Source organism: Choloepus didactylus, chromosome 14 (assembly GCF_015220235.1).
Source record: "Choloepus didactylus isolate mChoDid1 chromosome 14, mChoDid1.pri, whole genome shotgun sequence".
In the NCBI taxonomy this organism is placed as follows: Eukaryota; Metazoa; Chordata; class Mammalia; order Pilosa; family Megalonychidae; genus Choloepus; species Choloepus didactylus.
This window is the reverse complement of record NC_051320.1, coordinates 65,910,054-65,931,362: the sequence shown is the minus strand read 5'-3', so window position 1 is coordinate 65,931,362 and position 21,309 is coordinate 65,910,054. Positions and strand designations below refer to the sequence as shown.

The window sequence follows — 21,309 nt, the reverse complement described above, 5'->3', positions numbered from 1 at the left end:
AAAGCCACCCTGTCTTTTCTTTTTTTCTGCCTTGTGTTTCTTATTTTTAACATCCCTGTGAGAAATGATAAAATCCACAACTGGGGTTTGTGCTCTGGGTGCAACCCATTGAATCTAGGCCTCTGTTCATTTTTTCTTCCCCTTTTTTTGTTGGTAGTGTATTGTGTTTGTCATTATCCAGAGACTCCTGCCACTATTGGAAAAGCTGATGACCTGGATGATTTGTCAGGTACATTTATCAGTCACCTGACATGGCTGGCAGCATGCTGTGCATTCCTCTTTGCTTAGTTGAGGCAATAATTACCCCTTGGAACTGGGAGGCAGATGGATTGCTGGGTTTTAAGCTAATTCTCCTTGGGGTGCCTTGTAAACATGGCAGGTGGAACAAATTATGCATATGGAACACTGGTTGTTTTATGGCAGAACAGCAATTTCTCAGTTATTTCCTTGTTTCTAAATATGCATTCACAGACACATGGAGGAGTTGTGTGGCTTACCCCATTAAAAAACTTATACCAGATCAATAAACAAAATGGTCAGAATCTGAGATTTTACACAATCTAATCTCAAGTAAGGTGTTTGCCGAACACCTTATTTTGTTTTTTCAAGTGGCCGGGAAGAAATTCTTCTTTGAGTGCCAGTAGCCTGGAGCTAATCAGTGTTGCTGTTTGTGGGAAGAACAGGTAAAGGAAATTATAACCTGACTAGTGCCCTGTCGTGGCATGACAATGTTTGCAAAAATTTACCAAGCCTTTCCAAACAGAAGTATTTCTGGTATGCTTTTGTCCAATTGAAGAAACTTGGCATCTGGATGTAGTAAGCCTTTGAACATAAAGATTAGAATTGAGATGAACTGCTCAAAGTGAATTTAAGCAGAAATACTGAATTATTCTATAATTGAATGACTGCCAACCTGCTGGGAAGGAAAAAACAAAGACCCTGAGACTTTAGTATCACTTTAATCAGTAGGGATCTAGTTGCTGTTGCCTAATAGTATATTGCAAATGTTTAGCTGCCCCGGCTGCAGAAATACTTACTAATGAAACAGATGAAAAACGAAGAGTATATATGCAGTTTTTCTTTGAAAATGTGGTAACTATAATCAGGAGGACAAAAATAAGTTTTTTGCCATTTAATAAAAAATCCTTGGCAGTGGAGACTGTGAAAGGTAGTCACAGTGGAATTGGATCATGTCTGAAAGCAAATTATGGTATACTTAGTATAAGTGGATCTTTTTGGTTCTGACATTCTCATCTTTATGACAGTGTTTCTCAATTTCAAAGTATGGTGTTTGTGTACTTGAGAATCTTCAGGAAAACATGTTTAAAATGCGGATGCCTTGGCCCCATCCTAACCCTGTCATCTTGGAATGCGAGGGCTCAGGAACCTGAATTTTACAGGTTTTCCAGATGACTCTGATTCATAGCAATGCCTGAGCTTCACTATTTTTTCATCTGTGCGTGTTTGGGGGTTCTGTTATGAGGTGTTTGGCCCAATGTGGCATTGCAGGGTGAACAAGGACCAAAGAAGGTGGGAAGTGGTGGCCAGCCAAGCTGTTTAAACCATGGCGGTGGGCTGAGGGAAATGCCTATATATTCCCTAGAAATTATAACATCTGACTATGTTCACATATCGCATGCCATTAGTCTTAACAGTAATATTATCTGTATCTATGTAATGGGTTTAACTTGTGTTCAAATGGCAGAAAAGTGCGGGAGAGGAGAAAGCATTTCCTTCTTTTCTTTTCCTACATAATCCTTTTGCTGGCTTTACTATCACTGGCCACACTTTTTATTCTTTTGCATTTTCTTTCTTTGTTATTGGGATCATGTTAGGACAGTGGGTACACAGAAAGAGAAAGAAGAGACAGTGAGGCCTAGGTGTACTGGGAAATTACAATTTCTGCAAATTTCCACAAGGGCATATTGGTCCAATAAGCATTTATTAAGTGCCTGCCAAGAATCAGGAATTGTGCTGAAGTTACAAAGATGAATAAAACACAGGAATTGGAAAACTCAATTATTTCACTGCCTTCATCCTCACACTGAAATAAATGGGATAACAAATCTTTGGATGTGACTCTCCCGTGACCATCTTAACTCACTTTTATTCTGTGGGCATGCCCCTTTTACCCACACCCATCCAATAGACACTCCTTCCTTGTAACATATTTGTTGCTGCATTTCACATTGGTATTGGACATCTCACATTTCAGAAGCTCAGAGATTTAAAGAAGTAACATTAATTAGAGTGGCGTAGTGAAAAAACATGAGCCTGGGCATCAGAAGACCTGATTTAAAAGCATGAAATGAGATTAGAACGGTGGGCAGGGCTAGACCAGAAAGGCTTTGTATGCTTTGCTAAGAACTGGGACTAGGCCAGTTATGTGAAGGCAAACAGGATAAAAGACAATAGAGAGGCCATAGAAATGGCCAATGTGTACCCCTTCTAATGCTATTCAGAATTTTTTTAATTCAGCTTTCTTTAGCTAACTCTGTGGGCCAAACAGCAAGCACATATAGCTGGATATAGCTCATGGGCCGCCATTTTGCAATTCCTAAAGATCTTGCAGAGCCGATGACAAATTTTTCAGCGGGGAAGAGACATGGCCAGATTTATAATTTAGGATGATACTTCTGACTATGCATTGGACAGCAAGTTGGAGGTGGTAGAAAATTGAGATTGAGATGTCTCCTTATTTTATAGGCCATTGTGGCAGTCAAATGAAGACTGATAAAATATGAGTGGAAGGGGAAAGAAAGATTGTTTCTAAATTTCTACTAGGTGAATATAAATGTAGGAGCAGGATTAGGGAGAAGGACAAGAGTTGTGTTAATGATTTCAGTTTAGGCTTTCTTGTTTGGAGACAGACTGTCTGGAGCTCTGAAGAGACCTCAGAGATAGCAGTAGCTGAAGTCAAGGGAGCTGATATTATCACCCAAGGAGAGTGCACAGAAGAATATTACAAGACCTAGGGTAGAACTCTGAGGTATAGCAAGAGTAGTCAGGAAAAAAGAAATTAAGGCACCTGGAAATATTCAGAGGAAGGAGGAAAGCCAAGAGTGGATGATGTCTCCAATCCCAAAGGAGGAGAGAGTTTCGAGAAGGGAGTAGCCAACAGTTTCAGATGTCACAGCAAGATTAAGTAGGATGCGTACTGCAGGTGCCCAAGGATGAGCCCATTAGGTTATCAGTGATCTTAGGCCAAAGCAGTTGAAGAAACTGTGGAGGTGGAATCTGTCTTGCATCAGGCTGAGATGAGAGTGGGAGGTGTCAAGTAGTGTAGACACTTTTTTAAAAAAGCTTAACTGGGACTGGAAGGAAAAAACAGAATAAAAACAAATGTTGCATTTATGGTAAAAATAGGGTGTTTATCAAATGACAGGTATTTGACAAGTTTATTAGGCTATGAGGAAGTAGACAATAGAGATGGAGATAGGTTGTTTGAAAACATTAGAGAAGTAATAACTTTTGTAGCAAGCCTGGGAGTAAACTAAAAGGATCATATGCAGGAGGAAAAAGAAGAAAGGCTAAATATGAATGTAGGTAAGGATATTTATAGGTTGGGGGTACAAAGCTGAGGGATACAGTATAGAGTCTCGGTTAGGTCCCCCTTCTTTATGCTTCCCCTCTCACACTTCTTGACCTTATTTTAAAATTTCTTATTTAGTTACATGACTTTACAATAGGCTAAGCTCCATGAAGGCAGGGTCCCCCACACTGTGCCTGAAATACAGTAGCTACTTAATAAATGTTTGTTGGAATTGAATAGAAGGCATAATTATAAGAACAGGGTGAGTGAAGCATTTTCATTCATTTAATAAAATATATTGTACACAAGGCACTGTCCTAGTAGTTAGGAAATTAAACCAACTAGAATAGTACCCAGCACTCAATGTTGGTTTAAATGAAGGGGGCATTCTTGTCCTGAGGACTTCAGCATCTATAAATTTCTAAAGACTAAGTTGCATAATAGAACCATGACCCCAGTCCTGTGGGTAACCAGAAGAGAGATCTCCTGCTGAGAAAGCTGGAAAATGCTCCACTCAGAGGGTAGCACTTAAGCGAGGTTTTGAAGGCTATGTAGGAGTTTGAGAGACAGAGAATATGGCAGACAGAGAGATGAGTGTGTGTAAAAGTGTAGAGTGAAGACCATATGTGGGAAACAGTGAAAGGTATTGTCTTCCTTAATCCATGTTTCCCAGTTACATAAACCATGAGGAAAACCAGCGGCCAGTTTACATTCAAGGAAGTATTTAGGACAAAACCACAGACCCAGTTTTCCCAGGACTCTAGCGTAAGGCTGGCCCTACCCATCCACCCACACCCTCAAGGTGGCTTTCACTCTGAGAAAGCCCCAGTCTCCTCCCACTGTCCCAGTAAAGTCTCAGGGCACTTAAGGTATACAGGATGGCTGGGTGTGTTTGTATTGTAAGGTAACTTTCTGACTCCTGGACTTAGTAACTGCCCCAAGCCTCCCTTGTTGCTCCACGTTGACTGTCTCCTGCTGCGCAGACACAATCCATCCCCTCCTCTACCAGTGCAGAGCCCGCTGACCCAGCAGCTCCTTACACTGCTGGTTCTGGTCGTCATGCCCCAGAGCCCCCGGTGCCTGGTATTACACTCTTTGGGTTCCAGAAGCATGCCTATTGTTTCAGGTCGAGTCCTCTCTTTTTGGGGAACCAAAACCAAGCTTCCTCATGCATACCAATGCTTATCATATGGGATCATGTAGCACTAACCCCCATTCCACTTGAACCTGCACCCTTCAGCTTTCCCCTGCTCAGTATGAATTTTCCCTGGGCTCCTTCTCTTTGATGGCTGGCTCAGTGTTTCTTTTCTCTCTTCTTTTGCATGGGTGCCTGGGTACATAGGATCCCTGTTAGAGACTGACCTACCTGTGGACCCTAAGCTACCCTTCAGTTTTTTTCTGGGTTGTTTGTGATGATTAAATTTTCTTTAATGCTAATTACTATGTTTCTAATTTTTTAATTCAAAATAAGAATTCCTGCTCATTATAAAATGCACAAACATGTATGTCAGAGTGGATGTAATCACATGTATAGAATTTGCTTTGTTTTGCTTTTGACCAAGATGAGACCATGCTATTTTGGTATTTCCATTAATTTATTAAATAAATATTTATTGAACACCTACTGTGTGCAAGGCACTGTTCTAGGAGCTGAAATAGGGGAAACAACAATACTGGCCTGGCTCCTGTCTTAAGGAGTATATATTCCAGGCAGTATCAATAGTGGCTTGTCAGCACATAGATGTTTCCCACATTCATTTTGATGGCAGCATGGTATTTCATTCTATAGAGAACCATCACTTAACTGTTTTGCTATGGATGGACATTTCATCTGTGAGGCTTTATGATTGTCACTAGAATGAGACTATTTGTAAGATATTCTTCTTTCTCTCTTTTCTTTGTTCCTTTTTAAATAGAAGTAAATATGATATGTATACATTATCTAAAATTTCTTAAAACAGAAAAAAAAACAAGTGTAGCAATTGCATAAATTATAGCACATTATTTTTTCCTTAAGTTTCTTCCATTTTTATCCCTTATTCCATCTTGATTGTCACTATCTTCAGTCTCAATGTGAGAAAAAAAAAAATAAAAGGGAGGAAAAAACAACTATTCCCATTGCTATCAGACAGTTAACTGTAGTTCAGGTGTCCTTAGAGTGGATTTGAGGTATCCTTGTTAAAAGGTTTTTAAGAGTAAAGTTAAGCCATAGCTTCTTGGTTTCTGTCTCTTTTCTTCCTGCATTTCTCCCTTCCAGTTTTCCTTCCTCTCTGGTACCCTAGTACCCTGTCCCTTATTGTCTCCCATCAAGGTAGTTTAAAAAAAAAAACAAAACTGAGTGGCAAACACACACACACACACACACACACACACACACACACACACACACACACACAGAACAGAAGCTACAAATAAACCCATATTGCTAGGGAGAGGGAAGGTTAGAAAGTTTTGCCCATTGTGGAAAGGTCATAACCCTATGAAAAAAAGAGGAAGGGAAATAAAAGCCCGTGTGACATAACTCACCATCCGCTGGCAGGGGCTCACCTGCCTTCTGACCATGATGGAGCCCCCTTGTGCTTCCCAATTTCAGCTTCTCCCTCCCCCAAATTCCTAGATAGATTTGTTACCCACGCTCCATTAAATTTAAGGACCAAGATACCTTTCTCTCCAGATTTCTTCTTCCTGTGACTACTAATGCAAATCTAACTACTTGACAGGTGACAGGAAACCAAACACAGGACACTTATTTCCGAGGGGGCACTGAGCCCCATGGAGAAATGGGAACTCGCCTCACTTCACTTCACTTCTGACTCTATTGCTGCAGGTTTAACCAGGATGACTTTTATGGGAGCATTTGAGGCTCCAAAATAGCTCAGAAATCACAGGATTGTTTGTATGTGGAATGATTGTTTTGTCTCCAAGAAACAAGGGAGACATTCATTAAATAATTACTCCACTTTCCACTTCATTTTTATAGATGTAAGTTGCAAGATTACGTATCCTAGTGTGAGGTGCTTCGTTTAATCGTTTTTACCAGATCATTTCCATCAGCATACACAAATGCTCGAGTACACACATCTTAAAAAAGGAAAAAGAAAAAAAAAACTTCCCTTGATCCCTCATCTGCTTGCAACTGCCATCTCATTTCCCAACTCCCCTTTAGAGCAGAACGTCAACAAAAATTCTGCCTTTAAATTGCCCTTGGTAAGGACGCGAGTGGCCACGTTGTTAAATCCAGCATTCCCTTGCCTGCCCTCATCTTCACCGCCTCTCAGCAGGACTCAGCACAACTGAACAATCCCCTCTTTTATGACAGACTTTCCTCCTTGGGGTCCCCCTGCCTCTCAGATCATGTCTCAGTAACCCTCCTTGGCCCCTTCCCACTCCTGTCCTCAAAATGGGTGAGTCATGTCTCCGCCTTCTGCCCTCTTCTCCCCTCCCCAAGGGCCAGCATCCCGGACGGTGTCTCCATATCCCTCACCCCACCTCAGAGGTAGGCGGTGATGCCCAGCCTCTCCCTTGAGATTCAGGCTTACACAGCTGCCTACTTGGTGTCTCCATTGGCAAGTGTAACTGGCGCCTCAGATTTAACCCATCCAAAACAGAATTTTTTATTTCACCCCTCTACACACCCATAAACCCACTTTTCTCGAACTCAGAAATGACCACGCTATACCCAGTTGTGTAAGCAAAACACTCTAGGAGTCATCCTTGATTCTGTCCTAAGTTTCATTCTCATAAACAAATACTTTTCATTATTTTTCCAAAACATACCTCAAATCCATCTGCTTTTCTCAATTTTCACTACCACCACTCTAGTCAAGCCACTATTATCTCTTACTTCTACTGTGGTAGTGGCCTCCAGATGGGTTTATTAGCTTCTGCTCTTTCATTCCTAAAGAGGCCTCATAATGTCATGGTTAAGAGGGAGACTCTGGAGTTCCCCTTTCTGTGTTCACACCATTCATACCACTTATTAACTACAGCCGTGGGTAAGTGTCTTAGATGTTAGTACTAGTTTTGTGTGCCCCCTCAAAGGAGTATTAGATTAAGTTGGTTAAGGCATGTAAAGTGTTTAGAGGAGTAGCTGGTACCTAGTAGTCACTTAATAAATATTTAGCTACATTTATTGTTATTAATACAATCGATTCTTCATTACAAGCACAAACCGAATCTTGCCATCTCCTCTTTAATGTATGCTATAGCCTCTCCTGTAGTTAACATAAACTACGATTACTGTCTTGTAAGGCTGCTGGACTTCTCCCTCCCATCAGACATTTTGTCTACTCCCTCAGCCTTCTTGGCCTCCTTTAGGTTTCTTCAATATACCAACCACCTTTCTATCTCAAAGCTTTTTGTACCTTATGTTTTCTCTCCTGGTATTCTTTTCCCTGCTTTTCTCTATGATTTGTTCCTTCTCATTTTTCTGGACTCAGCACAAATGACCTCTTCAGGAGCCTTCCATGACAACCTATGTAAAGAAACATCTTCCCACTCCCCACCTAATTAGTCTGTATACTATCACTGAGTTTGTATCATTAACAGTATATCATGACCCAAAATATCTTCATGTAGTTTTTCTTTATTGTTTATTAACTATCTCTCCCCACCGCTAGAATGTGAGCTCCTTGAGGACAAGAACCTCTTCAGTCTTGATTTTCATTATATCTCTAATATCTAGACATTGTCTGTCATACAATAGGCCATCAGTCATTATCTGCAGAAAGAGTAAATGACTGGATGGGTAATGAATTAATGAATGAGATTTTCACACTTCAACACTGGCTACTGGCTAGGGTCACATATGATATTGAAGCAAAACTACTTTAGAGCATTGTAGGCTTGTGAGTTATCACCCTAGAAAAATGATACAATTGGGTGAAGGATAGAAGTTTAAATTTTGTTATTGAAACCCTAGAATGAATGAGTACCTGAATGGCATGTATTTTATATGGCTGCCCATGTTGAGGTAAGAACATTGGAAAACTGGAAACAACTAGGAAGAGTTTCTTGCCTCAAATTTTTGTGGTCTGCTTATTATGGGATGGCTTCTACTTAACAATTTCCTTTGTCTGTTTTCAATTTGGGCATTCCCAGAATTGTGCTGTTTCCTCTTGGAACAAACATAGGTAGAGAGATTTAGAAAACAGCTAGTTTGTGGTGGTCAGAAAAACAGGGATTTTGAGGTCAGACAAACCTGAGTTTGAATCTGGAGTAAACTACTTGTATCTGTGTAGCCTGTAGCCTTGGAGTTCTTTATCTCTTGGAACTTCAGTTTTCCCATCTATAAAATATTATTAAGGTTATATGATAAAAATTAGTATGTTTGCCACATGGATGCTACTTAGTAAATGTTAGTTTTCTTACATTACATGGAACATTTCAATGCATTTGAATGGTTTGCAGTAGGAATTTCACAAGGTTCAGATCAAGAGTTTAGGCTCTGGCATTTTATCTGTCTCTGTCAGACTAGCTTCAGAAATGCCAATACCTGTGTGGCAGTAAGAATAATACGAAAACAATGCCTGGCACATAGTAGACAATAAATATATGTTGAATGAATGAATAAGTAGTAGTCAGTATACACTTCTGTTGTTCACAAGAATCAGCTAAATTTCCATATAGTTTAAAGTAATGTTTCCTTAAAATAGCCATGATTTTCCCTCAAATTATGCAACTGAATGTTGAACAGCATTAAACCATAACTGAATGTTGCAAGACATTATGGCACAAAACCATGTTTTCCTCTGCTTCATGTTATTTTTGAGTATGTCTTCTGGAATTGTTTAGTTCAATGCTTTGGGAAACCAATGAATGCTGAGATCTAAATTCAAACATGAACTAAAAGTTTTGGAGATGTTTCTTGGATGTTGAAAGATTATTTTCATTTTTAAGCTTTAAGACTCGGATGTTTTATTATTATGTCTAATTGGTGCAAGAGGCTTTAATTAGGGACTTGGTCATCATAATCGTCACCAAATGTGTTTGGCAAGAATCCTCTGGTTGTTAGGCACTTTTGTTAAGTATCAGGAAATTATGTAATACACACACTTTGGGCAACCCTAATATTTTAAAATGTGTGTGTGTGTGTGTGTGTCTATATATATTTACAAAAAGTATTCATTTATTTAAAAATTTCACTGGAAAAGCATTGCAAAGTAATGTGGAAATGATAGATTTCCTAAGAATTAAAAAAAAATGAAGTTAGCACCTAATTTCACACTACATTTAAAATAAATTCAGGGTGGATTTAATTTAAATGAAAAGCAAAAGTCTAGAAAAAAGTGTAGGTGAATATTTGATCTCAGGGTAAGGAAGAACATTCTAAACATAAAAGCATTGGAAGAACTCACAAAAGAAAATATGGAGATGTTTGACAACTAGAAGAAGGTTTAAATGTCAAAAACATAATAAAATTAAAATCAAAAACAAAATAGGTGAAATCTGACAAAGGGTTACTGCCTTTCATATATAAAGATTTCATACAGATCAATAAGAAAGGCCTAACACCTCATAGAAAAATTTTCAAAGGATATGAACAATTTATAGAATAAGTAAAAAAGGCCAATGAACATGTGAAAGACATTCAACCTCACTAATAATTAAATAAGTTCAAATTAAAATATCAAAAGACCATTTTTCCTTATTAATTTGGCAAAATTGTACACACAATACTATTCAGTACTGACAGGAATTTAATAAGTGGGGTACTCTTTTACAATACTAATAGGAATGTGAATTGTTCCAAACTTTTTGGAAGACTTAGTGATTCCACATCTATAGATACATCCTGTGTGATAACCAAAGATTTGACTAAAGATTTATATATAAAAAGTGTTAATAAGGCAATTTTAATAATAGTGAGAAAATTGGAAATAATGTAAAATACCATACAATAGGAGTTGGATTTTTTTAAATGCTGTTCTAATATCTATTCTAATATCAATAGTTTCCTTAAACTGTTTTTGAAACTTTTTAAACATACTCAAAAGTAGAGAGATGGTACAATGAATCCCCATATTCTTATTATCCACATTATCTAGATTAAATAATAGCATTTTTACCATATTTACTACTACCTCTGTCCCTTTTTTTTTTTTGCTGAAATACTTTAAAGGAAATCTCTGGACATTTCCTGTCTACCTACATACCTGAGCATGCATTTCTTTAAAAAATGGACATTTTCTTATATATCACTGTGCCAGTTTGGATGTATTATGTCCCCCAAAATGCCATGTTCTTTGATGCAGTCCTGTGGGGGCAGAGGTATTAGTGTTGATTAGGTTGGAATCCTTTGAGTATTTCCATGGAGATGTGACTCAGTCAAGTGCGAGTGAATGTTTGATTGGATTATTTCCATGGAGATATGGACCCTGCCCATTCAGGGTGGATCTTGATTTAATCACTGGAGTCCTGTAAAAGAGCTTCCAAACAGAAGGACCCCAGAGCAGCTCAGAGAGATATCTTGGAGACAGCCACTGAAAGCAGACTTTTGCTGACACTGTGGGTACTAGCCCAGTGTTTGCTCTGGAGAAGCTAAAAGAGGGCAAAATGCCCCAAGAGCAACATTTTTAAGAAAGCACAGGAGCTGAAAGAGGAGCTGGAACTCCACCCAGGATCAACAGAGGCCAGTCATGTGCCTTCCCAGCTAACAGAGGTTTTCTGGATGCCATTTGGCCATCCTCCAGTGAAGGTATACTCAAGTTGATGCCTTAATTTGGACATTTTTATGGCCTTAAGACTGTAAAATTGTAACCAAATAAACCCCCTTTATAAAAGCCAATTCATTTCTGGTATTTTGCACAACGGCAGCATTAGCAAACCAGAAAAATCACAATGCCATTTTTGTTACTAGCACAATTAACATAATTCTTTAGTATGGTAAATATTATTGAAATAGCCCCAATCGTCTCTAAAATGTCTGTGTCCTCGTGGTATCATTTAACCCAAGGGTCAACAAACTTTTTCTTTAAAGGGCCAGATAGTAAATATTTGGGGTTTAGCAGACCAGATAGTCTTCGTTGCAATTGTTCAACCCTGCCATTGTAGCTGAAAGCAGGCATAGACAGTCTGTAAAGGATGGTCATGGCTGTGTTCCAGTAACACTTAATTTGCTTGGATTTGGCCTCCGGGCTGTAGTTTTTCAATCACTGATTTAACTCATTCTATTCTCCAGATATTTTGTAAGGTGGACATGAGCTTTTAAAGGCTTGATTAGATTCAGAGACAATTTGGGGGGAAGGGGGTGGCAAGAATACCTCCTAAAGCCTGATTCCTCCACTGTAAACTGCCTATCAACCTTTTGTCCATGGTTTTTGCCATTAATATTGTTGTCTAAATCAGTTATTTCCTTAGAGGTTGCAAAAAAGTAATTTTCTCTTTCAGTCATTCCATCCTTTTAACTGGAATGCTTCTGTGAGGAAGAATTTTCAGTATCAGCTATGGATTTCACTTACCGTGAAGTACAGTTTGTACAGGAACAGTTTTTACAGTCAGGATAAATGCTTAATTCTTTCCTTTTAATTGCCAATTTTCAAAATTAGAGAATTCATCCTCTGGTCACTTCCAGTGATTTCAGGTGAGCTGGGATTTGGGGGAGGTGAAAAGACATCATTTCCCTCTCTCACTTTGGTATTATTTTTTTGATGTGGTTATGAACTCATAGATTATTTAATATATCCAGTGGCTATCAGTTAGTTGCATTATTCTTTTTGATGGTAAAATAATGCCATCTTTGGCCAGTGGGGATGGATCCTTTTGCGTTGGCTCCTATTGGTCTTTAAAAGCTTCTTTTTTTCTATCCCAATAAGTCCCAGGAAGAAATTTTCAATGACAACAGATACTATGACACTCTTTATAATATATTTTGGAATTTTGATAAAGCAAAAACAAGCAAATGGGTAAGTAATATTAATAAAAAAGACACTGGCAAGGAATATTCCAAAATGTTAATTTTTTTTTGAATGGTATAGTTAGAGGAAAATTTTTTATCTTTTCCTTTACATTTTTGTACTTTTCTGCAATCCAGATTTCCCACATTGAGAATTATTATTTTATAATAAAAAATTAATATAAAAAGTTTCAAAGCCCCAGCATATTTCCCTTCAGTTAAAATAAGATTCAAATCGTTTTAAAAAGTGTGCTTAGGCCCACCTTTTTCAGAATGGTAAGTAGAGTAATTTGTACAGTTGCTAAATATATTCCTTATTCTCAAAGAGCTTGGAATAAAGGAGAGGAAAAACAGATTCAAAAGTAAATTTTTTAACAACATCCAGACTTCAAATGAATAATAGATGCCTGTTTCTCCCATGTGTCTTTATGGACCTTAGACTCTTTCTTTTTCCTTACTAGCAATTTAAAAACTACTTAGTAGGTATATTTCTTACAGCACTTAAGATAGGCCACAACTTTTAGAGCTTCCTGGATCTCTGTGTATTTTTCCTACTACTCTTAACTTGTCTGTTGACAGATCCAAAGAAATAAACAAGTAAAAAAAAAAAAAGAAAGAAAAAAGAACATATTCCTTAATATAAATTGAGGAGGTATGCAAATATGACTCCTTCCCTGTAGATATCTGTTAGATGTTGCCTTGGCAGGGGCCACTTTTACCTGGGGTCCAGGAGGGATTATCCTGGGCCTAGAAGTGGGATTTAAAACTCTTGACCCCAGAAAGAAATCATCCCATAATTCAAATGAATCACACTGTGTAAAACATGTAAAGTGACTCTGTGTGTATTTGATTAATTTATACTTTCCATGAATACTAGAGAAAGAAATGTCAAACCCTCAGCTACATAAGTGTGTGTGTGTGTGTGTGTGTGTGTGTGTGTGTGTGTATTTAAAAGAAAATCTCCCTCTGTCATAGATTTACAGGCTTCCACACCCTCCACCCAGTGCCTTGAAGCCAGGCTTCCCTTAGGGCAAAATCAGACTGAAATGTCCTTACTTTTTTCAGGTATCCTTTTGGAAATTCGGAACATCCCGCATTGTTGGCTAGATCATCCGGGATTTCTGCCATTTCCTGCCCATACACAGTTTCCTCCCAGTGTCATATTAGAAGTATTTGGCATTAGTAATTTCTTTATTCCAACGTAAGTTACAAAAACTGTAATTACAACTATTATGTTTATAAATGTATGGATTCTACAGGGAAATTTTACAGGTGAGGTAGCAAAGGAAACAAAAGTCACACTCAAAGGGTTCAGCTGAAACGGGTTTAATAAAGAGATTTTCAGAAGTATGGCAGGTTTAAGGGAACCAATAAGGGATGCTGAAGCACCCAGGGACCAGCAAAAACAGAAGCCCTTAACATCCCCAGGAGTGTGGTGACAATTAAGGGAATTAATACATACAAAGCACTCTGTGCCGGGGACCTAGCAAGTGCACAATGTGTATTAACTATTATTATTACAATTAGGTATTCCCAGTGATACTACTACTACAAATAATAATAGCAATATACAAATAGTTACATTTGTTGAATGCTACTATTTGATAAGCATGATCTAAATCAGATCTTCTGGAGTCTGGCTTCCATGCCACCCTTGGTTCCTCTTGTTTCCAAGCCTGGCTCCCCAGCTTTCCCATCAGTCATTTCTTTTTCTGCTTAAGGTAGCCAGTGTTGGTTTCTGCTGCTTAGAACCTAGAATCCTGACTGTAACAGTCACCTGAGCAGTGCCAGCTGCTAACTTGCGATGGTGCAGAATCTGAAAACGTCAGGCTTGATCCAGTGGATTTGGCACTCCGTCATATTAGGCATGAGCAAACAAAGGACATCAGTTTGCCTTCACTATTTTTACAGTCTCTGAGTGAATGCAAACTAAGGATATCTTACATAGGATTTCAAAAAGAAATGTAGGCAAGATGGCAGAGTGGTGAGGTCTGGGTTGTAGTTACTCCTCCGGGGCAGTTGGTAGAAAGCCAGGAACTGCATGGACCAGACACCGCAGAGGAATTTGAGATTGGACAAACTTCATACAACACTCATGAACATGTGGAACAGCTGAGATCAGCGAAATCTAGCTCGCGCCCCTCCCTGCCAGGCAAAATCCCGGGGGAGGAGGGGCCATCAGTGCTGGGAACCAGGAGGGAGAACAAAAGCTGCAACCATAGATAAACTGAGAGCAGACACTGGAAAATCTGGGAGCAGTCAGCCCAGCAGAGAGGAGATAGGGCAGGCAAAACAGCAAAAAAAAAAAAAATAGAAAACAAAATAAAGACAGAGACTTTTTGGAGTCAGGTGAACATAATACAGAGAAGGGCAGGACTCAAACAGAATAAGACACATATGCAAATCCAGGGAGGGAGAGCCCTTGTCTGAAAAGCCAACTTCTCTGCTTTCTTGATTGCTCCTTCATCTCCCTCAACTCCTGGTCTTTTAGCATTTCAATAGCCCGTTAGATCTGCAAGGACTGTAAACAGTCCATACTGGGCCCTTCCTTTTTTTTTTTTTTTTCACTTTTTTTCTCTTTTTGTAAAACAATTTCTCGAGGAAGCCCACTACAGAAAGCCTCAAAGACTTGCAACTTGGGCCCAGGCAAGAGCAGAGCTAAGATAGCTCTGAGAGACAAAACAATAAGTCTAGTGGTGGAGAAAATTCACTGAACACCACAACTTCCCAGCCCTTTTGGGAACTCAGATCCCAGGGTTCGGAATTCATTAATTAGCTTCAGTCAGTCACGCCCCTGACAGGGTCAGGGTCACCTGGAGAACTAAAGGCTCCCCAGCTCCTTACACTGGGGGAGGGGGCTGCAGGCTGGCAGATGCCACCTGCTGGACTGTATAGAGGAAGCACAGAGTCTAAAGGCCTCACAGGAGGGTCTCATTTTCAAGGAAACTCCATACCCTTCTCCCGAGACCTGGGCCTCTCTGGACTGGAAAAACCTGACTGGGGCTGACCGTATCTGAGATCACTACACAAAAAGGCTACATAGAGGCAGGGCAAGAAACAGAAAAACAAGAGGTGAAAAACTCCAATCAACTAAACAGAATCTAAGTTGAAGGTCTAGAATAAGCTGAACCAAACACCAAAGGTTAGAGAACAAAGCCAACCAACAAAATCCTAGGTAAAAGAGTGACAACAAGCTCCAGAATAAACTAATCAAGAAAGTCAGATGCCTGAACAGTTTAAGATAATGAGCCATACTGGGGGACACGGGGGTGTGGGCCAACCAAAGGAGCAGACTGGTAATTCGGCTGAGATACAGGAGTTGAAGCAGTTATTGCTAAATCAATTCAGTGAGCTGAAGGAAGAACTAATTGGAGATGTCCAGACAGATCTAGATCAATTCAAGAATCAAGTCAATGAACTGAGGGAGGATGTAGCAAAAGAAATGAAGAATGTAAGAAGGACACTGAATGACTATGGGGAAGAATTCATAAACTTGGAAAAACAAATGACAGGGCTTGTGGGAATGAGGGGCATAGTGGAGGAGATGAAGGAGACAATGGATACAACAGATTTGAACAGGCAGAGGAGGGGATCAGTGGATTAGAGGACCAGACATCTGGGTTCACACATGTGAAGGAACAGATGATGAGGGGGGTGGGGGAATGTGAGTAGTGTCTTGGGGAGCTGAGTGACAACATGAAGTGCACGGGCGTGCATGTTATGGGTGTCCCAGTGGAAGTGGGGGGGGAAGGGGCAGAAAGAATAATAGAAGAAATAATCACTGAAAATTTCCCAACTCCTATGAAAGACAGAAAATTAGAGTTTCAAGAAGTACAGCACACCCCAAACAGAATAGACCCCAATAGATGTACTCCAAGACACTTACTGATGAGATTGTCCAGTGTCAAAGACAGAGAGAATACTGAAAGCAGCAAGAGAAAAGCAATCATCACATACAAAGGAAGCTCGATAAGACTATGCACAGATTTCTCTGCAGAAACCATGGAGGTGAGAAGACAGTAGTATGATATATTTAAGATACTGAAAGAGAAGAACTGCCAACCAAGAATTCTATATCCAGCAAAACTATCCTTCAAAAATGAGGGAGAGATTAAAATATTTTCAGACAAACAGACACTGAGAGAGTTCATGAATATGAGATCAGCGCTATAGGAAATACTAAAGGGAATGCTACAAGCTGATAGGAAAAGACAGGAGAGAGAGGTTTGGAGAAGAGTGTAGAAATGAAGATTATCAGGAAGAGAGAGGAAAAAATAAGACATGACATATAAAATCCGAAAGAGAAAATGATAGGAGAAAGTACTGCCCTTACAGTAATAACACTAAATGTTGATGGATTAAATTCCCCAATAAAAGACACAGACTGGCAGAATGGATTAAAAAACAGGACCCATCTATATGCTGTCTACAAGAAACTCAGCTTAGACAGGAGGACAAAAATGGCTGAAAGTGAAAGGCTGGAAAAAGATATTTCATGCAAACAGCAACCAGAAAAAGCAGGAATAGCTATATTAATATCAGACAAAGTAGACTTCAAAAGTGAAACAATTAAAAGAGAAAGAAGGACACTATATATTAATAAAAGGGTCAATTCATCAAGAAAACATAACAATCATAAACATTTATGCATCAAGCCAGAGTGCCCCAAAATTCATGAGGCAGACATTGAGAACACTGAAAGGAGTAGATAACTCCCCAATAATACTTGGAGACTTCAATATACTGCTCTCATCAATGGATAGAACATCTAGACAGAGGATCAACAGGGAAACAGAGATGTTGAATAGTATGATAAATGAACTAGACTTGACAGGCATTTATAGAACACTACACCCCACAACAGCATGACACACATTCTTCTCAAGTGCTCAAGGAACATTTTCTAGGATAGACCACATGCTGGGTCACAAAGCAAGCCTCAACAAATTTAAAAATATTGATATTATAAAAAACACTATCTCAGATCATAACGGAATGAAGTTGGAAATAAATAACAGGCAGAAGATTGAAAAATTCACAAACATATGGAGACTAAACAACACGCTCTTAGAAAACCAGTGGGTAAAGGAAGAAATTACAAGTGAAATTAGTAAATACCTTGAGGCAAATGACAATGAAAACACAACATATCAAAACTTACAGGATGTAGCAAAGGCAGTGCTGAGAAGGAAATTTATTGCCTTAAATGCCTATATTAAAAGAGAAGACAGAGCAAAAGTTGAGGAATTAACTGTCCACCTGGAGAAACTAGAGAAAGAACAGCAAATAAACCCCAAAGCTAACAGAAGGAAAGAAATAACAAAGATCAGAGCAGAAATAAATGAAACTGAGAACAGGAAAACAACAGAATCAACAAAACCAGAAGGTGGTTCTTCGAGAAAATCAACAAAATTGATGGACCCCTAGCTAGGCTAACAACAACAACAGAAAAAAGCGAGAGAGAGCAGATGCAAATAAATGCAATCAGAAATGGGAAAGGAAACTACTGATCCTGCAGAAATAAAGGAGATAATGAGAAGATACTGTGAGCAACTATGCACTAATAAACTGGACAACTTACATGAAATGGACAACTTCCCAGAAAAGCATAAACAACCAACATTGACCCGAGAAGAAACAGAGGACCTCACAAACCAATCACCAGCAAAGAGATTGAGTCAGTCATCAAAAAGCTCCCAAAAAAGAAAGCCCAGGACCAGATGGCTTCACATGTGAATTCTACCAAGCATTCAAGAAAGAATTAATACCAATCCTGCTCAAACTCTTCAAAAAAATTGAAGAGGAGGGAAAACTACCCATCTCATTCTATGAAGCCAACATCACCCTAGTACCAAAATCAGACAAAAAAAGAAAATTATAGACCAGTCTCTTTAATGAATATAGACACGACTATCCTCAACAAAGTACTCACAAATAGAATCCTGAAGCACGCTAAAAGAATTATACACCACAACCAAGTGGGGTTTATTCCAGGTAAGCAAGGCTGGTTCAACATAAGAAAATCAATTTTTGTAATACACCACATCAATAAAGCAAAGCAAAAAAACCATATGATCATCTTGACCAATGCAGAAAAGGCATTTGATAAAATTCAACTTCCTTTCTTGATGAAAACACTTGAAAGCATAAGAATAGAAAGGAATTTTCTCAATATGATAAAAGCAATATATGAAAAACCCACAGCTAACATTGTACTCAATGGGGAGAGACTGAAAGCTTTCCCTCTAAGATCTGGAACAAGACAGGGATGCCCACTGTCACCATTGTTATTCAACATTGTGCTGGAAGTTCTAGCTAGAGCAATCAGGCAAGGAAAAAAAATAAAATAAAAGGCATCCAAATTGGAGAGGAAGAAGTAAAACTTTCACTGTTTTAAGATGTTATGATTATATATAGAAAATCCAGAAAAATCTACAGCAAAGCTATTAGAGCTATCAATGAATACAGCAAAGTGGCAGGCTACAAGATCAACACACAAAAATCTGTAGTGTTCCTATACACAAGTAATGTGCAACAAGAGGAAGAAATAAAAAATTCCATTTATAATAGCAACCAAAAGAATCAAGTATTTAGGAATAAACTTAACAAAGGCCACAAAAGACCTATACAAAGAAAATTACAAGAAACTGCAAAAAAAAAATTGAACAGGACCTAACAAAATGGAAGAACATACCATGTTCATGGATTGGAAGACTAAATATAATTAAGATGTCAACTCTGCCTAAACTGATTTATTATAGATTCAATGCAATACCAATTAAAATCCTAACAACTTAATTTGCAGAAATAGAAAAACCAATAACCAAATTTATTTGGAAGGTCAAGGTGCCCTGAATAGCCAAAAATATCTTGAGAAAGAGGAACAAAGTGGGAAGCCTCACACTAACTGACTTTGAAGCATATTACCAAGCTGCAGTGCTTAAAACAGCATGGTACTGGCATAAGGACTGAGATACTGACCAATGGAATTGAATTGAGTGTTCAGAAATAGATTCTTGCATCTATGAGCAATTGATCTTTCATAGGGCAATCAAGCCAAATCAACTGGGACAGAGCAGCCTCTTCAATAAATGGTGTTTGGAGAACTGGATATCCATTTCCAAAAGAATGAAAGAGGACTCCTACTTCACACCTTACACAAAAATTAACTCTTAATTGGATCAAAGACCTGAACATAAGCGCTAAGATCATAAGACTCTTAGAAGAAAACGTAGGGCACTATCTTAAAGATCTTGTGAAATGAGGTGGTTTCCTAGACCTTACACCCAAAACGTGAGCAACCAAAAAACAAATAGACAAATGGTGTATCCTCAAAATCAAACACTTTTGTACATCAAGGGACTTTGTTAGAAAAGTAAAAAAGCAGCCTACACAATGGGAGACAATACTTGGAAACCACATATATCAGTTAAGGGTTTAATATCCCAATATATAAAGCAGTCCTACAACTCAGTAACAGAAAGACAAACAACCCAATTAAAAAATGGGCAAAAGACATGGACAGACATTTTTCCAAAGAGGAAATGCAAATGGCTCAAAAACATGAAAAAATGCTCAACTTTACTGGCTATTAGGGAAATGCAAATCGAAACCATAATGAGATACCATCTCACACCTACCAGAATAGCCATTATCCAAAAAACAGAAAATTACAAGTGCTTATCCATTGCTGATGGGAATGTAGAGTGGTGCAACCACTCTGGAAGACAGTTTGGAGGTTCCTCAGGAAGCTAAGTATAGATTTGCCATATGACCCAGCTATTCCATTGCTTGGTATATACTCAAGGGAACTGAAAGCTAAGACACAAACGGACATTTGTAAACCGATGTTTATTGCAGCATTATTCACGATTGCCAAGAGATGGAAGCAGCCCAAATGTTCATCAACGGACAAGTGGACAAACAAACTGTGGTATATACATATGATGGAATATTATGCAGCTGTAAGACAGAACAAAGACAGGGAACGTATAATAACGTGGATGAAACTTGAGGACATTATGTTGAGTGAAGTTAGCCAGAAACAAAAGGACAAATACTGTATGGTTATCACTAATATGAAATAACTTAGTGAGCAAACTTTGAGAGTTAACAGCTGATAACACAGGCTACCAGGAGATAGAAAGAGGGTAGAGATCAGGCATTTGATGCTGAAGGACTACAGAAATGTGCAGCAGGATTGATTGTATAGATCCAGAAATAGATAGCATAATACTGTGTAATGGTAGCACAATATTGTAAGTATATGGAACAAAGTAAGGCTGAAAGAGGTGGGATAGGGGAATGTATGGCACCAGGGGTAAGGATGGGTGATGGAGACAGACTGTGTGACTTGACGGAAACTGGAGTGGCCAAATGAGTGTTGCTAAATGTGCAGGTATGGGAATGTTCTCACATATGGGAGAACAAATGGATGTCGGCCATGCAGAATGTTGAAAAAGGGATGATATTTGGGAAAAAACATCAAGACAAACTGGAGTCAATGATTAGCAGTAACATTCCAGTATGCTTCCATTGAATGTAGCAAGGGCAACATACCAGTTTAATGTGTATGAGAGGGGGATATAGGGGACGGATATGGGACTCTTGGTAGTGGTATTATTTTCTGTTCTTACTGTTATATTGCATTGTATGACATTTTTCTTTTTCTTTTTATTTTTTTTTTATTATTCACCAGAAAAAAACACTTTTTCATAATAATCAGTATGTTCAAGTGCTGACTGTGGTGATAAATGTACAACTATGTGATGATGCCGTGAACAACTGATTGTGCACTGTGGATGGTTGTGTGTTATGTGAATATATCTCTATAGTAGGAAAAAATATAGAGGTAAAAATGCTGGGGAGGACGTGGAGAGAGGGA

The 21,309-nt window shown here is 38.7% G+C and overlaps 1 protein-coding gene across 6 annotated transcripts in view; it reads left to right on the top strand.

The window, feature by feature from the left end:
* SYBU (syntabulin) overlaps positions 1 to 21,309 on the top strand; it is a 141,496-nt gene that overhangs the window by 51,601 nt on the left and 68,586 nt on the right. The window lies entirely within an intron of this gene.